Here is a 20172-nt window from a genome sequence, read left to right as displayed (position 1 = left end):
AGATGACATGTATTTTTCGAGACAGGTGCATGATAATGGTCCATTCTAAATCAAAACAAATTTCACACATTTTATTTAGTATATGTAAAGACAAGATTAAATCAAGAATAGTCTGATGGGTGACAATATTAGCCTATCACTTGTGAATTATATATTATCACTTATGATTTATGCCCAGCATAAGGGAAGAAACAATGTATACCTTTTTTTGCGACTTTTTCAAATCATAGTCCCACACCTCATGTAGCCTAGCCCATAGGCTTATATGTTTTGATAAGGTTTGTTTCACAACTAAAGTGGCCAAATAACTTCTTAAAATTAAGCACATGAATCTGCTTTACAATGGGTGTAGAGCCTAACTGGCATACATACGCAGCAGCGTGTGAGTTTCAAGTTTGGGGAAGATAATTTTCACCATAAAAATGCATCTTTATAATTAAAGCATTACATGCATAATCACATTTGCGGTCACTTTTGATAATGGTGTTTTCCCACTAATGGATCATTCGCGCTTATAGCCTACTGCTGTGTGCGCATTGCTGTGCTTATGATGTGAAGAAATAGCCTAATAGTTTATCAACATTTTAAGCTAAACGTTCTGATCTATTGAGTCAGCCTCATTGCGTGAAAACGTTTTTTTGATGCTAGTAATTGTATTAATTTGGGATCTATCGCATCCCACAACTGTCCCAGACTGTTTGGAATATTTCTTTCTCGCACAGAATAGAATAGGTCAACTTTTGTACAATGGAGGATAGTAGATTGACATAGGCTAGTGCTTTTGCTGTTCGTTAGGCCTACGAAAAGTAAATGTGGCCAGTTCTTCCAATATTTCCAATATGTGCCTTGGAATTGGATAAGGATGCGCACTTGTAGCCAGTGAGAAAGACCCGATCACGTGAGGGAGAGCCATGTGAGTGAGAGGTGCTTCGGAGCACGCAGCACGCAGGGAGAAGGGAATGAAAATGATCATATTCAGCCCATGGGCACAACGGCCACCTGCTGCAAAAGGCATGGATTTTTTTAGGGGGCATTACGCCTCACAGGTCCTCAACTGGCAGCTTCATTAAATAGTACACGCAAAACACCAGTCTCAACGTCAACAGTGAAGAGGCGACTCCGGGATGCTGACCTTCTAGGCAGAGTTGCAAAGAAAAAGCCATATCTCAGACTGCCGATCTTAATCTTTTCTTTTTATTGGCCAGTCTGAGATATGGCTTTTTCTTTGCAACTCAATTAGTATTTGGTAGCATAGCCTTTAAATTGTTTAACTTGGGTCAAACGTTTCGGGTAGCCTTCCACAAGCTTCCCACAATAAGTTGGGTGAATTTTGGCCCATTCCTCCTGACAGAGCTGGTGTAACTGAGTCAGGTTTGTAGGCCTCCTTGCTCGCACACGCTTTTTCAGTTCTGCCCACAAATGTTCTATAGGATTGGGGTCAGGGCTTTGTGATGGCCACTCCAATACCTTGACTTTGTTATCCTTAAGACATTTTTCCACAACTTTGGAAGTATGCTTGGGGTCATTGTCCATTTGGAAAACCCATTTGCGACCAAGCTTTAAGTTCCTGACTGATGTCTTGAGATGTTGCTTCAATATATCCACATAACTTTCCTTCCTCATGATGCCATCTATTTTGTGAAGTGCACCAGTCCCTCCTGCAGCAAAGCACCCCCACAGCATGATGCTGCCACCCCTGTGCTTCACGGTTGGGATGGTGTTCTTCGGCTTGCAAAACCCCCCTTTTTCCTCCAAACATAACGATGGTCATTATGGCCAAACAGTTCTATTTTTGTTTCATCAAACCAGAGGACATTTCTCCAAAAAGTACGATCTTTGTCCCCATGTGCAGTTGCAAACCGTAGTCTGGCTTTTTTATGGCGGTTTTGGAGCAGTGGCTTCTTCCTTGCTGAGCGGCCTTTCAGGTTATGTCGATATAGGACTCGTTTTACTGTGGATATAAATACTTTTGTACCTGTTTCCTCCAGCATCTTCACAAGGTCCTTTGCTGTTGTTCTGGGATTGATTTGCACTTTTCGCACCAAAGAACGTTCATCTCTAGGAGACAGAACGCGTCTCCTTCCTGAGCGGTATGACAGTTGCGTGGTCCCATGGTGTTTATACTTGCTTAGTATTGTTTGTACAGATGAACGTGGTACCTTCAGGCGTTTGGAAATTGCTCCCAAGGATGAACCAGACTTGTGGAGGTCCACCATTTTTTGGCTGATTTCTTTTGATTTTCCCATGATGTCAAGCAAAGAGGCACTGCGTTTGAAGGTAGGCCTTGAAATACATCCACAGGTACACCTCCAATTGACTCAAATTATGTCAATTAGCCTATCAGAAGCTTCTAAAGCCATGACATCATTTTCTGGAATTTTCCAAGCTGTTTAAAGGCACAGTCAACTTAGTGTATATAAACTTCTGACCCACTGGAATTGTGATACAGTGAATTATAAGTGAAATAATCTGTCTGTAAACAATTGTTGGAAAAATTACTTGTGTCATGCACAAAGTAGATGTCCTAACCGACTTGCCAAAACTATAGTTTGTTAACAAGAAATTTGTGGAGTGGCTGAAAAACAAGTTTTAATGACTCCAACCTAAGTGTATGTAAACTTCCGACTTCAACTGTAGGTAACGGAAAAAAACTTTAGTGTAGCCTGTTTTCGCCTTCTGTTGCCTCCCTGGTGTTCCCATCTAGCTCAACCACTCCAGGCTCCTCCATAAACTCATCCGCCCTTTAGGAAAAGACAGTCGGTTATACTCCAAGCATATAGTATCTTCATTACTGGCAAACATTTTGAATACTGGAGAGGGAGACATGACAGTACCAGAGAGATACACCCCCACATAGGCTACTCAAAGAAGGCAGGCACAAAGAGAGGGACAAAAAAACACAGAAACCAACCATAAATTATGCACACACAAGAACGTTCACACTACCCAATAGCCATCATTGAAAGGAATAGGAAAAAGGTATCTAGCTATTCTCCTTTTGAAATTAAGCATGTGTTTTCACCCATCTGACAGGGTGGTGGTGGATGCCACTCCAATGCTTGATAATGCAGGCAGAGGTAACACTTTCCTTGGGGTGGATTGTGGTGGGGCCTTTTCATAACTAGAAGATGAGAAATTAAATGTTTATGTCCCATTATGTCACATTATATCTAGCTAGCTAGCTTGCTAATGTATGTCTCAAAACCTAGCTAGTGAGCTTGCTTGTCAACTCTCTACCAAGCTACATAATGTTAGCTAGCTACTGTTTCAGTAATGTTCTGTAATAACGTTAGTCACTTGGAAGTCTCAAAAAGGCAAGGCAACTATACTGCCGAGCACCATTACAGCTGCTAACGTTACAGCCGAGCGCCATTACAGTTCTATCACTCTCAAACAGTGAAATGCACATGAAACGTTAGCTAGCGTTAGGTTGTAAATGATCATGACTCTCAAAAACACACATGCTTTTGTCAATATCCTTACTGGTTTTAGATTGTAAATACCATGTACACCTTAGTTTTTTATCAAGACAGCCATATAATTTAGATAGCATAAAGCTAACCCGGATTCTCCATTCACAAACATCACAGCTAACATTAGCTAGCTAGCTACTGTAGCTGGCGCAACGTCTTGGTAACGTTACTTGTCAAGCAGGAAACAGGCCATCTCTGCATCAGACTTCAGCCCTTTTAGGGCCATAACTTCTCTCCAGTTGTTACCTATATTTACTATGTTTTTTCCCCAAGCCTTATCATTTAGTCGCATGGCTCAACTTCTCCTTTTTTTGGCACCTGTATCCGCAACCAGTGGGGCTGGACGCTTGCCTAAGAAATCCGCCATTGTTGATTGCGCTCGGAAGAAGATGTCCCAGCCTCCGAGTGACGCTGCTCAAAGAGAGAGGGTGCAGCCCTCCAATTCGAAAACAAGATACTTTTGTTGACCAATAGGAAAACTGAAATTCTGAATGCAATTTTGTAAGGGCCCAAAGCATTTTTTTGTGTATAATTTTTTTTGTGAAACACTATCATTTCACTGTTACTGCAGATATATTATGGACATTTTATGACATTATAATGCAAAAATTCTACATAATGCTCCTTTACTTAACGGTCAATTAATGTGAGACCAGCAGTTATTTGCTTGACAATCACTGGCTGACGAGATTTCGTGACCGCCACATATGTGACCAATAAAATGTAATTTGATTTGAACTGGTATTTACGACTTCACAACCGGTAAATTCCCACCTCCCACATGGTTACAAACGCAGCATCAGAGTGGAAACTTGAGAGGCCCAACATAACAATCCGGTTACAACAGAGAATGCAAGGAACATTGTGAATGCTAAACATTGTGAATGGCATTTAATTTTCACCTCTAGGAAGATTTCAACCAACTCAATCAAATAAATTCTCCAAGTTTCACCATCATTGTAAAGGCTTAGTTATTTTGATGTTTTGACAAAGTCATTTCTGAAGATTACAAAACATTATGGACACCTGCTCTTTCCATTACAGACTGACCAGGTGAATGCTATGATCCCTTATTGATGTCACTTGTTAAATCCACTTCAATCAGTGGAGATGATGGGGAATAGACAGGTTAAAGAAGGATTTTTATGCCTTGAGACAATTGAGACATGGATTGTGTACATTGAGGGAAAAAAGTATTTGATCCCCTGCTGATTTTGTACGTTTGCCCACTGACAAAGAAATGATTAGTCTATAATTTTAATGGTAGGTTTATTTGAACAGTGAGAGACAGAATAACAACAACAGAAATCCAGACAAACCCATGTCAAAAATGTTATAAATGTATTTGCATTTTAGTGAGGGAAATAAGTATTTGACCCCCTCTCAATCAGAAAGATTTCTGGCTCCCAGGTGTCTTTTATACAGGTAACGAGCTGAGATTAGGAGCACACTCTTAAAGAGAGTGCTCCTAATCTCAGCTTGTTACCTGTACAAAAGACACCGGTCCACAGAAGCAATCAATCAATCAGATTCCAAACTCTCCACCATGGCCAAGACCAAAGAGCTCTCCAAGGATGTCAGGGACAAGATTGTAGACCTACACAAGGCTGGAATGGGCTACAAGACCATCGCCAAGCAGCTTGGGGAGAAGGTGACAACAGTTGGTGCGATTACTCGCAAATGGAAGAAACACAAAATAACTGTCAATCTCCCTCGGCCTGGGGCTCCATGCAAGATCTCACCTCGTGGAGTTGCAATGATCATGAGAACGGTGAGGAATCAGCCCAGAACTACACGGGAGGATCTTGTCAATGATCTCAAGGCAGCTGGGACCATAGTCACCAAGAAAACAATTGGTAACACACTACGCCCTAGAAGGACTGAAATCCTGCAGCGCCCGCAAGGTCCCCCTGCTCAAGAAAGCACATATACAGGGCCGTCTGAAGTTTGCCAATGAACATCTGAATGATTCAGAGGAGAACTGGATGAAAGTGTTGTGGTCAGATGAGACCAAAATCGAGCTCTTTGGCATCAACTCAACTCGCCGTGTCATAGGAATGCTGCCTATGACCCCAAGAACACCATCCCCATCGTCAAACATGGAGGTGGAAACATTATGCTTTGGGGGTGTTTTTCTGCTAAGGGGACAGGACAACTTCACCGCATCAAAGGGACGATGGACGGGGCCATATACCAAAGGTTCGAGTTGCCAAACGTCAGCCTCGAAACCTTAATTACTTGGAGAAGATCTCAAATCAAATCAAATCAAATTTTATTGGTCACATGCGCCGAATACAACAGGTGCAGTCATTACAGTGAAATGCTTACTTACAGCCCTTAACCAACAGTGCATTTTATTTTTAACAAAAAAGTAAAAATAAAACAACAACAAAAAAAAGTGTTGAGAGAAAAAAGAGCAGAAGTAAAATAAAGTGACAGTAGGGAGGCTATATATACAGGGGGGTACCGTTGCAGAGTCAATGTGCGGGGGCACCGGCTAGTTGAGGTAGTTGAGGTAATATGTACATGTGGGTAGAGTTAAAGTGACTATGCATAAATAATGAACAGAGTAGCAGCAGCGTAAAAAGGATGGGGTGGGGGGGCAGTGCAAATAGTCCGGGTAGCCATGATTAGCTGTTCAGGATAATAATAATAATAATATGCCATTTAGCAGACGCTTTTATCCAAAGCGACTTACAGTCATGCGTGCATACATTTTTGTGTATGGGTGGTCCCGGGGATCGAACCCACTACCTTGGCGTTACAAGCGCCGTGCTCTACCAGCTGAGCTACAGAGGACCACATTGAGTCTTATGGCTTGGGGGTAGAAGCTGTTGAGAAGTCTTTTGGACCTAGACTTGGCACTCCGGTACCGCCTGCCGTGCGGTAGCAGAGAGAACAGTCTATGACTAGGGTGGCTGGAGTCTTTGACAATTTTGAGGGCCTTCCTCTGACACCGCCTGGTATAGAGGTCCTGGATGGCAGGAAGCTTGGCCCCAGTGATGTACTGGGCCGTACGCACTACCCTCTGTAGTGCCTTGCGGTCGGAGGCCAAGCAGTTGCCATACCAGGCGGTGATGCAACCAGTCAGGATGCTCTCGATGGTGCAGCTGTATAATTTTTTGAGGATCTGAGGACCCATGCCAAATCTTTTCAGTCTCCTGAGGGGGAATAGGCTTTGTCGTGCCCTCTTCACGACTGTCTTGGTGTGTTTGGACCATGATAGTTCGTTGGTGATGTGGACACCAAGGAACTTGAAGCTCTCAACCTGTTCCACTACAGCCCCGTTGATGAGAATGGGGGCGTGCTCAGTCCTCTTTTTTTTCCTGTAGTCCACAATCATCTCCTTTGTCTTGGTCACGTTGAGGGAGAGGTTGTTGTCCTGGCACCACACGGCCAGGTCTCTGATCTCCTCCCTATAGGCTGTCTCATCGTTGTCGGTGATCAGGCCTACCACTGTTGTGTCGTCGGCAAACTTAATGATGGTGTTGGAGTCGTGCCTGGCCATGCAGTCATGGGTAAACAGAGAGTACAGGAGGGGACTGAGCACGCACCCCTGAGGGGCCCCCGTGTTGAGGATCAGTGTGGCAGATGTGTCGTTACCTACCCTTACCACCTGGAGGCGGCCCGTCAGGAAGTCCAGGATCCAGTTGCAGAGGGAGGTGTTTAGTCCCAGGATCCTTAGCTTAGTGATGAGCTTAGAGGGCACTATGGTGTTGAATGCTGAGCTGTAGTCAATGAATAGCATTCTCACGTAGGTGTTCCTCTTGTCCAGGTGGGAAAGGGCAGTGTGGAGTGCAATAGAGATTGCATCATCTGTGGATCTGTTGGGGCGGTATGCAAATTGGAGTGGGTCTAGGGTTTCTGGGATAATGCTGTTGATGTGAGCCATGACCAGCCTTTCAAAGCACTTCATGGCTACAGACGTCAGTGCTACGGGTCGGTAGTCATTTAGGCAGGTTATCTTAGAGTCCTTGGGCACGGGGACTATGGTGGTCTGCTTGAAACATGTTGGTATTACAGACTCAGTCAGGGACATGTTGAAAATGTCAGTGAAGACACTTGCCAGTTGGTCAGCACATGCTCGGAGTACACGTCCTGGTAATCCGTCTGGCCCTGCGGCCTTGTGAATGTTGACCTGCTTAAAAGTCTTACTCACATCGGCTACGGAGAGCGTGATCACATAGTCATCCGGAACAGCTGGTGCTCTCATGCATGCTTCAGTGTTGCTTGCCTCGAAGCGAGCATAGAAGTGGTTTAGCTCGTCTGGTAGGCTTGTGTCACTGGGCAGCTCGCGGCTGTCTTTCCCTTTGTAGTCTGTAATAGTTTTCAAGCCCTGCCACATCCGACGAGCGTCAGAGCCAGTGTAGTATGATTCAATCTTAGTCCTGTATTGACTCTTTGCCTGTTTGATGGTTCGTCGGAGGTCATAGCGGGATTTCTTATAAGCGTCCGGATTAGAGTCCCGTTCCTTGAAAGCGGCAGCTCTACCCTTTAGCTCAGTGCGGATGTTTCCTGTAATCCATGGCTTCTGGTTGGGGTATGTACGTACGGTCACTGTGGGGACGACATCATCGATGCACTTATTGATGAAGCCAGTGACTGATGTGGTGTACTCCTCAATGCTGTCTGAAGAATCCCGGAACATGTTCCAGTCTGTGCTAGCAAAACAGTCCTGTAGCTTAGCATCTGCGTCATCTGACCACTTTTTTATTAACCGAGTCACTGGTGCTTCCTGCTTTAGTTTTTGCTTATAAGCTGGAATCAGGAGGATAGAGTTATGGTCAGATTTGCCAAATGGAGGGCGAGTGAGAGCTTTGTATGCGTCTCTGTGTGTGGAGTAAAGGTGGTCTAGAGTTTTTTTTCCTCTGGTTGCACATTTAACATGCTGGTAGAAATTAGGTAGAACGGATTTAAGTTTCCCTGCATTAAAGTCCCCGGCCACTAGGAGCGCTGCATCTGGATGAGTGTTTTCCTGTTGATTTATGGCCTTGTACAACTCATTCAGTGCAATCTTAATACCAGCATTGGTTTGTGGTGGTAAATAGACAGCTATGAAAAATATAGATGAAAACTCTCTTGGTAAATAGTGTGGTCTACAGCTTATCATAAGATACTCTACCTCAGGCGAGCAAAACCTCGAGACTTCCTTAGTATTTGATTTTGTGCACCAGCTGTTGTTTACAAATATACACAGACCGCCACCCCTTGTCTTACCGGAGTCAGCCGTTCTATCCTGCCGATGTAGCGTATAGCCCGCTAGCTGTATGAAATCCATGTCGTCGTTCAGCCACGACTCGGTGAAACATAAGATATTACAGTTTTTAATGTCCCGTTGGTAGGATAACCGTAATCTTAAGTCATCCAATTTATTTTCAAATGATTGAACGTTGGCTAATAGGATTGATGGAAGAGGCAGTTTACTCGCTCGCCGTCGGATCCTTACAAGGCACCCCGATCTACGTCCACGATATCTCCGTCTCTTCCTCACGCGAATGACGGGGATTTGGGCCTTGTCGGGTGTCTGTATGATATCCTTCGCGGCCGCCTCGTTGAAGAAAAAATCTTCATCCAATACGAGGTGAGTAATCGCTGTCCTGATATCCAGAAGCTCTTTTTGGTTATAAGAGACGATTGCAGAAACATTATGTACAAAATAAATTACAAATAACGCGGAAAAACACACATAGTAGTACAATTGGTTAGAGGGCTGTAAAACGGCAGCCATCTTCTCCGGCGCTGTTCTATTAATCTGCAAAGAGGAGTGGAACAAAATCCCTCCTGAGATGTGTGCAAACCTGGTGGCCAACTACAAGAAACGTCTGACCTCTGTGATTGCCAACAAGGGTTTTGCCACCAAGTACTAAGTCATGTTTTGCAGAGGGGTCAAATACTTATTTCCCTCATTAAAATGCAAATAAATTCTGTTATGATGAGTTTCTCAGGTATCAAAGAATCAAGGATGCAAGGATATACTTAGACATTCTGTGGAGATTTCATACCAAGTATTTATTGAATCACGAGCTCGTGGGTTCATCTAACCAACGGACATAGCCCTTCGTCAATTGAACTAACTTGAACAAAGAAGACAATCTACCTTATATACCCTTTATTACCCTCTTCCTGGCATACATCTGGCAAGTCTCCATGGGCACTCCCTGTCTTTGATGTTCATCACTCTTTACCCCAAGTCACCATCCTAAACATCACTCATGCTATCCTAAACATCACTAATCTCCTTTGTCATAATGGAATGTAGACTTCATGGCCCCAAACCACTCATCTCTTAACTCTTTCCCTGTCCTCACAATACTATGACATGACATCATTACAAATTCATAACATTTTTGACATGCGTTTTTCTGGATTGTTTTGTTGTTATTCTGTTTCTCACTGTTCAAATAAACCTACCATTAAAATTATAGACTGATCATGTCTTTGTCTGTGGGCAAACGTACAAAATCAGCAGGGGATCAAATACTTTTTTCCCTCACTGTATGTTTCCCATTCAGAGGGTGAATCGCCAAGACAAAATATTTAAGTGCCTTTGAACGGGGTATGGTAGTAGGTGCCAGGCGCACCGGTTTGTGTCAAGAACTGCATTGCTGCTGGGTTTTTCACGATCAACAGTTTCCCGTGTGTATCAAGAATGGTCCACCACCCAAAGGACATCCAGCCAACTTGACACAACTGTGGGAAGCATTGGAATCAACATGGGCCAGCATCCCTGTGGAGCACTTTCGACACCTTGTAGAGTCCATGCCCTGACGAATTGAGGCTCTTCTGAGGGCAAAAGGGGGGAGGGGGGGGACCATTCCACCAAGTGAAATGATTCACAGCAGGTGACATCGTTTGGGTCTTCTGAACAGCATGGTGGAAAAGGAAGTAAGTATTTTCTCCTTTTGGTCTATATATAATTGTTTTATCATCTTTGACTGAGGTGGTCGAGCTCAACACGTCAACGCTGTTTGCTCAATTAATGTTAGGAAAAATTGGATTTGATTCAACTTTCATTATGTGTGGAAAATACAGTATGTAAAAGTCATAATTTAATGAACACCATGTGGTCTCATGCTCTTCACCACATCAGGAGTAATGGCCGATATTCACCTAAAACCTTAACCCTGTTATCGTCAACCCTGTTAGAGGCCCAACGGTAACAGGGTTTAAAGATTATAACAGGGTTGACATTATTCATCAGAGTAATGTTAGCCTTCCAATATAATTAAAGTTATTCAACTCATGCAAAACTATACAGCATTGATTTAACTATGTGAATGCTATATTTACAGATATCATGGCACCACCAACAACTTTTTGCGGAGTAGAAATTGTGGTCTTAATTTGTTAAATGAATGTAATTCAGCACTGCAAAGGCATTGATGTTGAAAACTTTAATTTAATTTATTAAATGTAGTTTTAAAGGGACAGTGCACATTAATCAACATTACAAAAATCAACTGTTCATTGCTAATGTTAGGTAGCTAGCTAGTGCCGCGAATTAGCATTTCGCTAGCCAGCTGAGCTGCTTTATAAGAAAACAGCTGATAGCAAACCTTCCTCAGCGACAACGTTATTGGGGAAAGGGAATGTCAGATTCATATTTTTATTTTATGTTAACTGTCATTGAAGTTGGTTGTTACTCCGACTAGGCAAGAGAAATTGTCCGCCATGTTTTGTGTTTTGGTAAGGGCTCAGAGTGACGTCAGGCACTCAAGAACGCTCAACCAATCACTTGAGGTGTTCTATGTCGAGATACATGAATATTCATGAAATTGCCATTCGCCTTCCTACGGAAGGAAATTTCGCATACAACACTTTGTCTTGTCAAACACTCTCTCTAGTGGTTAGAGTAGAGAACTGCAGCTGCTTGCACAGACTCAGAGTTCAGTGCAAACCACTCAGAAAATAATTACACATTGGTTTCCTTACCCTGTAAGCAGTCTATGGACAAGGTATGGCAGCATTTCATGCTTTGGTTTAGTTTCCCTGGCACTGTTTCACAAGCTAACGTTTTAGCTATTGTGCCACAATCCCATTCAAGTCATTGGACCGATAAGCATTTTTTGCACATAATGTCCAAATCATCCATAAGTATATGTAATTGATTGTGAACCTTAACAACGCCACTTATTGATGATTTGAACATACTAATATCAGTCCCATGACAGCCTACACATGGGATGGTGTCAAGCCAGGGCCAACTATATTACATTTCAAGATTCCATCATAAATTCACTTATCATAAATAGCCTATGTGTTGCTTTGTTTGAAAAAAAAAAGAAGAAGATGTTTGTCCTACCTTACCTCTTTGCGGAATACCCTTGGTCACAACAGCACTGCTCCAACAGTGAGAGACAGAAAGTTCTAGACAGCTAGGGTAAGAAACTACACAAACTAAACTGTTAAGTCACACAACGAAGACCTCTCCGTGGCAATAAGAAACTGTCACTTACCATGCCACCTTTTCAACAGGAGTGGAAAACACACGTGTGCAGTTACACCCACACACACACTGGCTAAATGCAGAGGAGTTAAACATGGGAGTGACTCCCTGATTCTCCAATCACGTTTCTATCCTATCCTTGCTTACTGAGATAGGGGAGAGGGGCCCATCCTTGTAGCAGGTCAAAGTCCATGGGCTGACAAACAAGCTGTTATACTGTACAATACACTACAGTATGGAGACCAGAGGGCCAGGCCGAGGAAAAGGGGACACCAGCAGCTCTACTGATAACCAAGGGTTTACTTAGTGATGGTTAGTTCGGCTAACACTAATCATTCTCACCTACCATAAACTGGTCATCTCTACAAGCCTAACAAAGGAGGTGTCAGGACATTATGTAACAGATTCGAATATTTAAAACCATAGAATTATGAGAATTAGGCTAGCGTAGGCCTGTGTGTGAACAATAAAACAATGGAACCAGAGAGATGACAAAAGCAAAATCCATCCTAATAAAAATCCTAATTCTATCCCACAGCTGCTTTTAAAAAGCTGGAAGTGTATGACAACAGGGGGAGAGTAATGATATTCTGGAAAGGTTTTCCCCCAGCCCCCCGGGGAAATACTGTAGGACCTTATATACAGTGCATTCAGAAAGTATTCAGAACCCTTCCCTTTTTCCACATTTTGTTACATTACAGCCTTATTCTAAAATGGATGTAAACATTTTTTGCCTCCACAATCTTTTCAACATTGTTACATTACAGCCTTATTGTAAAATTGATTACATTATTTTCCCCCTCATCAATCTACACACAATACCCCATAATGACAAAGCGAAAACAGGTTTTTAGAAATCTTAGCAAATTTATTACAATTAGAAAACAGAAATAGCTTATTTACATAAGTATTCAGACCCTTTGCTATGAGACTCAAAATTGAGCTCAGGTGCATCCTGTTTCCATTGATCATCCTTGAGATGTTTCTACAAGTTGATTGGAGTCCACCTGTGGTAAATTCAATTGATTGGACATGATTTGGAAAGGCACACACCTGTCTATATAAGGTCCCACAGTTGACAGTGCATGTCAGAGCAAAAACCAAGCCATGAGTTCGAATGAATTGTCCGTAGAGCTCCAAGACAGGATTGTGTCGAAGCACAGATCTGGGGAAGGGTACCAAAACATTTCTGCAGCATTAAAGGTCCCCAAGAACACAATGGCCTCCATCATTATTAAATGGAAGAAGGTTGGAACCACCAAGACCCTTCCTAGAGCTGGCCTGGCCAAACTGAGCAATCGGGAGAGAAGGGCCTTGGTCAGGGAGGTGACCAAGAACCCGATGGTCACACTGACAGAGCTCCAGAGTTCCTCTGGGGAGATGGGAGAACGTTCCAGAAGGACAACCATTTCTGCAGCACTCCACCAATTAGGCATTTATGGTAGAGTGGCCAGACGAAGCCACTCCTCAGTAAAAGGTACATGACAGCCCGCTTGGAGTTTGCCAAAAGGCACCTAAAGGATTCTGACCACGAGAAACAAGATTCTCTGATCTGATGAAACCCAGATTGAACTTTTTGGCATGGCACCATCCCTACGGTGAAGCATGGTGTTGGCAGCATCATGCTGTGGGGATGTTTTTCAGCACCAGGGACTGGGAGACTAGTCAGGATCGAGGGAAAGATGAATGGAGCAAAGTACAGAGAGATCCTTGATGAAAACCTGCTCCAGAGCGCTCAGGACCCCTTCCAACAGGACAATGACCCTAAGCACACAGCCAAGACAACGCAGGAGTGGCTTCGGGACAGAGCTTGAGAGGATCTGCAGAGAAGAATGGGAGAAACTCCCCAAATACAGGTGTGCCAAGCTTGTAGCGTCATACCCAAGAAAACTCGAGACAGTAATAGCTGCCAAAGGTGCTTCAATACAGTACTGAGTAAAGGGTCTGAATACTTATGTAAATGTGATATCCGTTTTTAATTTCTAATACATTTGCAAACATTTCTAAAAAACGGTTTTTGCTTTGTCATTATGGGGTATTGTGTGTAGATTGATGAGGGGGAAAAAACGATGTAATACATTTTAGAATAAGGCTGTAACGTAACAAAATGTACTGTAAATCACGTCATACAGTATATTGGCTGAATGCAAAAATCTGCTGGCGTCATGTGCTGCAGTGGTCTGATGAGGCCCCAGTGGAAGGCAGCTGCCTTCAGGCAGTATGTAGGCAAGGGATTCCTGAGACATGAAAAAAAAACTAAATGCAAACAGCAGAAGGGCTTTACCATCACATCAAATCTTATCCAATAATATAGGCCTAGCTACAATAAAACAAGAGTACGCCTGTGTAGATTTGTATCTTAAATAGTGACATCTTGCAAAGCATAATAGGGGGGCCAGAGCGTGGCCTATAAAGTAACATTCTGCGTGTTTTCCACAACAATCAATTGGCACCTAAAACTGTTCAAGTTCCAACTGCGTGAGTGCATCCTTTATTGTAGTAATTTGGCAGTTCAGATCTCCCTAACTAGATGCTGTGTGTGCCTCCCTTCACCATGACAGTTATTTGGTGTGTGAAGCTCTAAAAAGGGTGGATGTGCCTCCTATGGCAGAGGGTGTTTCCACTGTGCAAAGGGCTCAGCCACTCAGCCAAGCGGCTAATCGAGGGGACTTAAATGACTGCACTGGAGGAGAGAGCTCTAAGTTATTTATTACTGCAGCAGAGACAGGCTACCTCAGCACAGAGCACACACACACACACACACCACAGCCTGAGTTTCCATGTGAGTTACTGCCTCTGTGATCCACTGGCCTGGCTGCATCTCTCCAGCCATCCAACATTCATGCTGGCTAATAGAATGGTACATTCAGAGGCTGGGGAAGATAGATGCTCTGGTGACAACAGCACACATATTGCAGTACAAGTTGATAGTTGTTTAACTGGCAAGGGTTCTTGACACAGAGTTTCTGTGTAGGCTACTCTAAGTGCTGGATTAGTGCTGCCTTCACTCTTTATGTTGTGCGTAGATTACCAGGCTTCACTGCTTTAAAATGCCTACCAAGTACTGATCAGTTGGAAACTTAACATATGACATTTCAATCAATAGCTTCAATAACAATGAAGTTGGTGTCATGTAGGCTTAGGCGGTATACCGTATACTGGGGTATTTTGAAATACCGACGGTATGATTTTCAATACTGTCAACTAGGGCTGCACGATATATCGTTTCAGCATCGACATTGCGATGTATGCATCCGCAATAGTCACATCGCAGAACGTGCGATTTAGTAAGGTAAACATATATCAGTCTACAATATATATTTTTTTTAAATGTTAAACTAGCATTATATCTGTCTGATATAACATAATTTACTCAGATGTATGGGTTATTGGATACACAGTTTATTATTATTATTATTATTTTAAACACAGAGTTGGTTGCTGTACGTGGTTGCCATGCAGGCTCTGCTTGCGCGTGACGAAATGATGAGCGAGGAACAGGCAAAAAAAATACAGAAATTGAGAATTTGGTTGCAAAAAGAAATGCATCGTCAATTATATGGAAATATTTTGGCTACAGACAGGATGATGTTGACCAAAAACAGGTACTTTGTCGAGAGTGCCTTGCAATTGTTGCCACAACATGAGGCAACACGACCAATTTGTTCGATCATTTAAGGCGGCACCACAAATCTTCGTATGACGAGTGCAAAGCATCTCAATGCCCTCCAAAGCAAAAATCTATTTCGGATGCCTTTGCCAGTATTACACCATACGAGAAAGGTTCCAAATGGCAGAGAGAAATCACAGATTCAATAACATTTCACGTCGCCAAAGACATGGTACCAATTAACACGGTTACCAAAGAGGGTTTTAAAAACATGATCCGGTCGCTTGACGAGCGGTATGTAATGCCATCACGCAACTATTTTCTCAAGTTGCCATCCCAGAGTTGTACGAGAAATGCAAGGCACAAGTTGAAACAGAGCTGTCACAAGTGGAATATTATACAGCAACAACGGACTTGTGGTCCAGCCGGACAACAGAGCCCTACATAAGTCTGACCGTACACTTTATTAATGAGGACTTCCACCTGAAAAGTCGCAGTTTGCAAACTGCATTTTTCCCAGAGGATCATACATACATCCTGTATTTTTTCATATCGCAATATATATCGCAGAAAAACAAAATATCGCAATTTCAGTTATTTCCAATATCGTGCAACCCTACTGTCAACAACAAAAAAATCAAACAATACATTTTTGGTTTGGGGCACCCTGAAGCTAACTTATCTTAGATAAGTTAACTATCTATGATGTGCCAAATAAATTATCTCCAGCTCAGGGCTCCAGCTATGCATTTCATTTGATTACTTGCTAGCTAAGTTGATATCTTTTAAGATTAAGCTTAGAATTTTTCAAATTAAATTATTATATAAAATTCTTGCTACCAATAGAATGTTATTTCTATGGGGGATACAATCTTCCCAGCTCTGCAGATTTTGCTGTGGAAGAGACAGAATCATTAGATCATTTGTTTTGGTACTGTCCATTTGTAGCTTGTTTTTGGACACAGGTCCAGGAATGGCTAAAGGATTGCAATATTTACCTGGAGCTAACCCTGCAGATAGCACTACTGGGTGATCTGAAAAGTCATAGTCAATGGATCAATAATATAATAATACTTTCAGCAAAAATGTTTATTTTCAATTTACGATCTGTAGAAACAATGAGAATAGAAAGGTTCAGAACTTTTCAAAAAAAATCACAGTACAGTTGAAAAATATATGGCAAATAGAAATCCAATATGGATGGTGTTAAGACATAGATGGGAGGAGCTGAAGGATGGGACTAATAACAACAACTAATAACAACAAGATAACTAATGTAAAGCATACTGTGTCCATAATAAGTATATAGGTTATGGGTTGAGAGCTTTGTGAAAGAGCACAGTTAGAAAAATATGGCATATAGAAGCAAACCAGATGGACTTCATAAAAATGATCAGAGGAAGTTCAGGAGTAAAAACAAACAAAATATAATTATTATAGAATTTGACAATATACAGTGGGGAGAACAAGTATTTGATACACTGCCGATTTTGCAGGTTTTCCTACTTACAAAGCATGTAGAGGTCTGTAATTTTTATCATAGGTACACTTCAACTGTGAAAGACGGAATCTAAAACAAAAATCCAGAAAATCACATTGTATTATTTTTAAGTAATTAATTAGCATTTTATTGCATGACATAAGTATTTGATACATCAGAAAAGCAGAACTTAATATTTGGTACAGAAACCTTTGTTTGCAATTACAGAGATCATACATTTCCTGTAGGTCTTGACCAGATTTGCACACACTGCAGCAGGGATTTTGGCCCACTCCTCCATACAGACCTTCTCCAGATCCTTCTTGTTTCGGGGCTGTCGCTGGGCAATATGGACTTTCAGCTCCCTCCAAAGATTTTCTATTGGGTTCAGGTCTGGAGACTGGCTAGGCCACTCCAGGACCTTGAAATGCTTCTTACGGAGCCACTCCTTAGTTGCCCTGGCTTTGTGTTTCGGGTCGTTGTCATGCTGGAAGACCCAGCCACGACCCATCTTCAATGCTCTTACTGAGGGAAGGAGGTTGTTGGCCAAGATCTCGTGATACATGGCCCCATCCATCCTCCCCTCAATACGGTGCAGTCGTCCTGTCCCCTTTGCAGAAAAGCATCCCCAAAGAATGATGTTTCCACCTCCATGCTTCACGGTTGGGATGGTGTTCTTGGGGTTGTACTCATCCTTCTTCTTCCTCCAAACACGGCGAGTGGAATTTAGACCAAAAAGCTCTATTTTTGTCTCATCAGACCACATGACCTTCTCCCATTCCTCCTCTGGATCATCCAGATGGTCATTGGCAAACTTCAGACGGGCCTGGACATGCGCTGGCTTGAGCAGGGGGACCTTGCATGTGCTGCAGGATTTTAATCCATGACGGCGTAGTGTGTTACTAATGGTTTTCTTTGAGACTGTGGTCCCAGCTCTCTTCAGCTCATTGACCAGGTCCTGCCGTGTAGTTCTGGGCTGATCCCTCACCTTCCTCATGATCATTGATGCCCCACGAAGTGAGATCTTGCATGGAGCCCCAGACCGAGGGTGATTGACCGTCATCTTGAACTTCTTCCATTTTCGAATAATTGCGCCAACAGTTGTTGCCTTCTCACCAAGCTGCTTGCCTATTGTCCTGTAGCCCATCCCAGCCTTGTGCAGGTCTACAATTTTATCCCTGATGTCCTTACACAGCTCTCTGGTCTTGGCCATTGTGGAGAGGTTGGAGTCTGTTTGATTGAGTGTGTGGACAGGTGTCTTTTATACAGGTAACGAGTTCAAACAGGTGCAGTTAATCCAGGTAATGAGTGGAGAACAGGAGGGCTTCTTAAAGAAAAACTTACAGGTCTGTGAGAGCCGGAATTCTTACTGTTTGGTAGGTGATCAAATACTTATGTCATGCAATAAAATAAAAGTAATTACTTAAAAATCATACAATGTGATTTTCTGGATTTTTGATGCGGTGATGTTGTTCTGTCCCCTTAGCAGAAAAACACCCCCAAAGCATAATGTTTCCACCTCCATGTTTGACGGTGGGGATGGTGTTCTTGGGGTCATAGGCAGCATTCCTCCTCCTCCAAACACGGCGAGTTGAGTTGATGCCAAAGAGCTCGATTTTGGTCTCATATGACCACAACACTTTCACCCAGTTCTCCTCTGAATCATTCAGATGTTCATTGGCAAACTTCAGACGGGCCTGTATATGTGCTTTCTTGAGCAGGGGGACCTTGTGGGCGCTGCAGGATTTCAGTCCTTCACGGCGTAGTGTGTTACCAATTGTTTTCTTGGTGACTATGGTCCCAGCTGCCTTGAGATCATTGACAAGATCCTCCCGTGTAGTTCTGGGCTGATTCCTCACCGTTCACATGATCATTGCAACTCCACGAGGTGAGATCTTGCATGGAGCCCCAGGCCGAGGGAGATTGACAGTTCTTTTGTGTTTCTTCCATTTGCGAATAATCGCACCAACTGTTGTCACCTTCTTTCCCTCATTAAAATGCAAATCAATTCATAACATTTTTCACATGCGTTTTTCTGGATTTCTTTGTTGTTATTCTGTCTCTCACTGTTCAAATAAACCTACCATTAAAATTATAGACTGATCATTTCTTTGTCAGTGGGCAAACGTACAAAATCAGCAGGGGATCAAATACTTTTTTCCCTCACTGTAGGTCCCGCTCCTCACAAGGAATACATTTGCCTCAAGGACCGCCACGATGGATTTTGTGAAAAACACAAAATGCTATACTCCTCTAGCACCAAATTACCGATCTGCACGAAACTTGATATGGTATCTATGGACCAAGGTCGCTCAACGCAATATTTTCCAGGCTAGAATTTTTCCATCTTGATAATTTGCTAAATTTTACTTGTTGCCTATAATATTTGTCATTCAAAATAAAGCTGTGATAGAGAATCGCCTATAGACTGACTTTCACTAATTGTTCCCATTTGAAAGCTGCAACTTTAGGACATTAAACACTTTATTACAATAGCCAAATTGGGAAATACTTTACATAACTTTAACTTGTCTTTTGATAGGCTATTTTAACTAGTAGGATTTAGCTTTTGGACGTTTGGTTCGCAACGGCAAGGAGGAGGGATGCATGCATAATTTATTTTAGACTAAGCTTTGCTCAACTGTAAGGTTTGTTCAAACTACTCGTTAGATTTTTCTATCTTGCTATTGTTCATTCTATCTCACTCATTATTACCTTAGGCCTATCATGTTTTTAGGTTATTCACAAACAACTTAAAACATTCTGAGAACTCCGTTAGATAAATTCATTATTTGATCAGGAAGTAGTGCGTTGGTAGAAAGCCAGCATGCATAAAAACTGAAGTCGTATTCATATAAAATGGAGAGAAAATACAAAATGAGGCTTTTAAAATAATTAGACACCGGAGTGTCCGCTATAAAAAAATCAAATAGGCTTCGGCTATTTGGGCCAGATTCTTTTGTCATTGAGAGAGAAACATTTTTTACAAACATTTTCTGACTGGATATTTTGCGCTGCTTTGGTGAAAATATTAGCTCTGTCTACATTGTTGTCACACGTTCTGTAAATTGTTCATAACATATGTATTGAAATAGGTTATGCAGGCTATAGCAAAGGAATAGGTGACTTGGCATGGCCCCGCTGTGGGCTGCCCAGTCAGCTC

The 20172-nt window shown here is 42.5% G+C and overlaps 1 protein-coding gene across 7 annotated transcripts in view; it reads right to left on the bottom strand.

Moving 5' to 3' along the window:
• LOC311138575 (AMP deaminase 2-like) overlaps window positions 1-20172 on the bottom strand; it is a 118970-nt gene that overhangs the window by 61720 nt on the left and 37078 nt on the right. Inside the window, exon 1 of one of the 7 annotated variants that reach the window (XM_084173324.1) lies at window positions 11930-11963. The exons of 4 other annotated variants lie outside the window; for them this stretch is intronic. The gene's annotated coding sequence lies outside the window, so the exon portion shown is untranslated. 2 more of the 7 variants (XM_084173322.1, XM_084173323.1) reach the window with 2 other exon arrangements.

Source organism: Coregonus lavaretus (genome assembly GCF_964263955.1).
Source record: "Coregonus lavaretus genome assembly, chromosome: 12".
Lineage (NCBI taxonomy): Eukaryota > Metazoa > Chordata > Actinopteri > Salmoniformes > Salmonidae > Coregonus > Coregonus lavaretus.
This window is presented reverse-complemented; position numbering and strand designations above follow the sequence as displayed.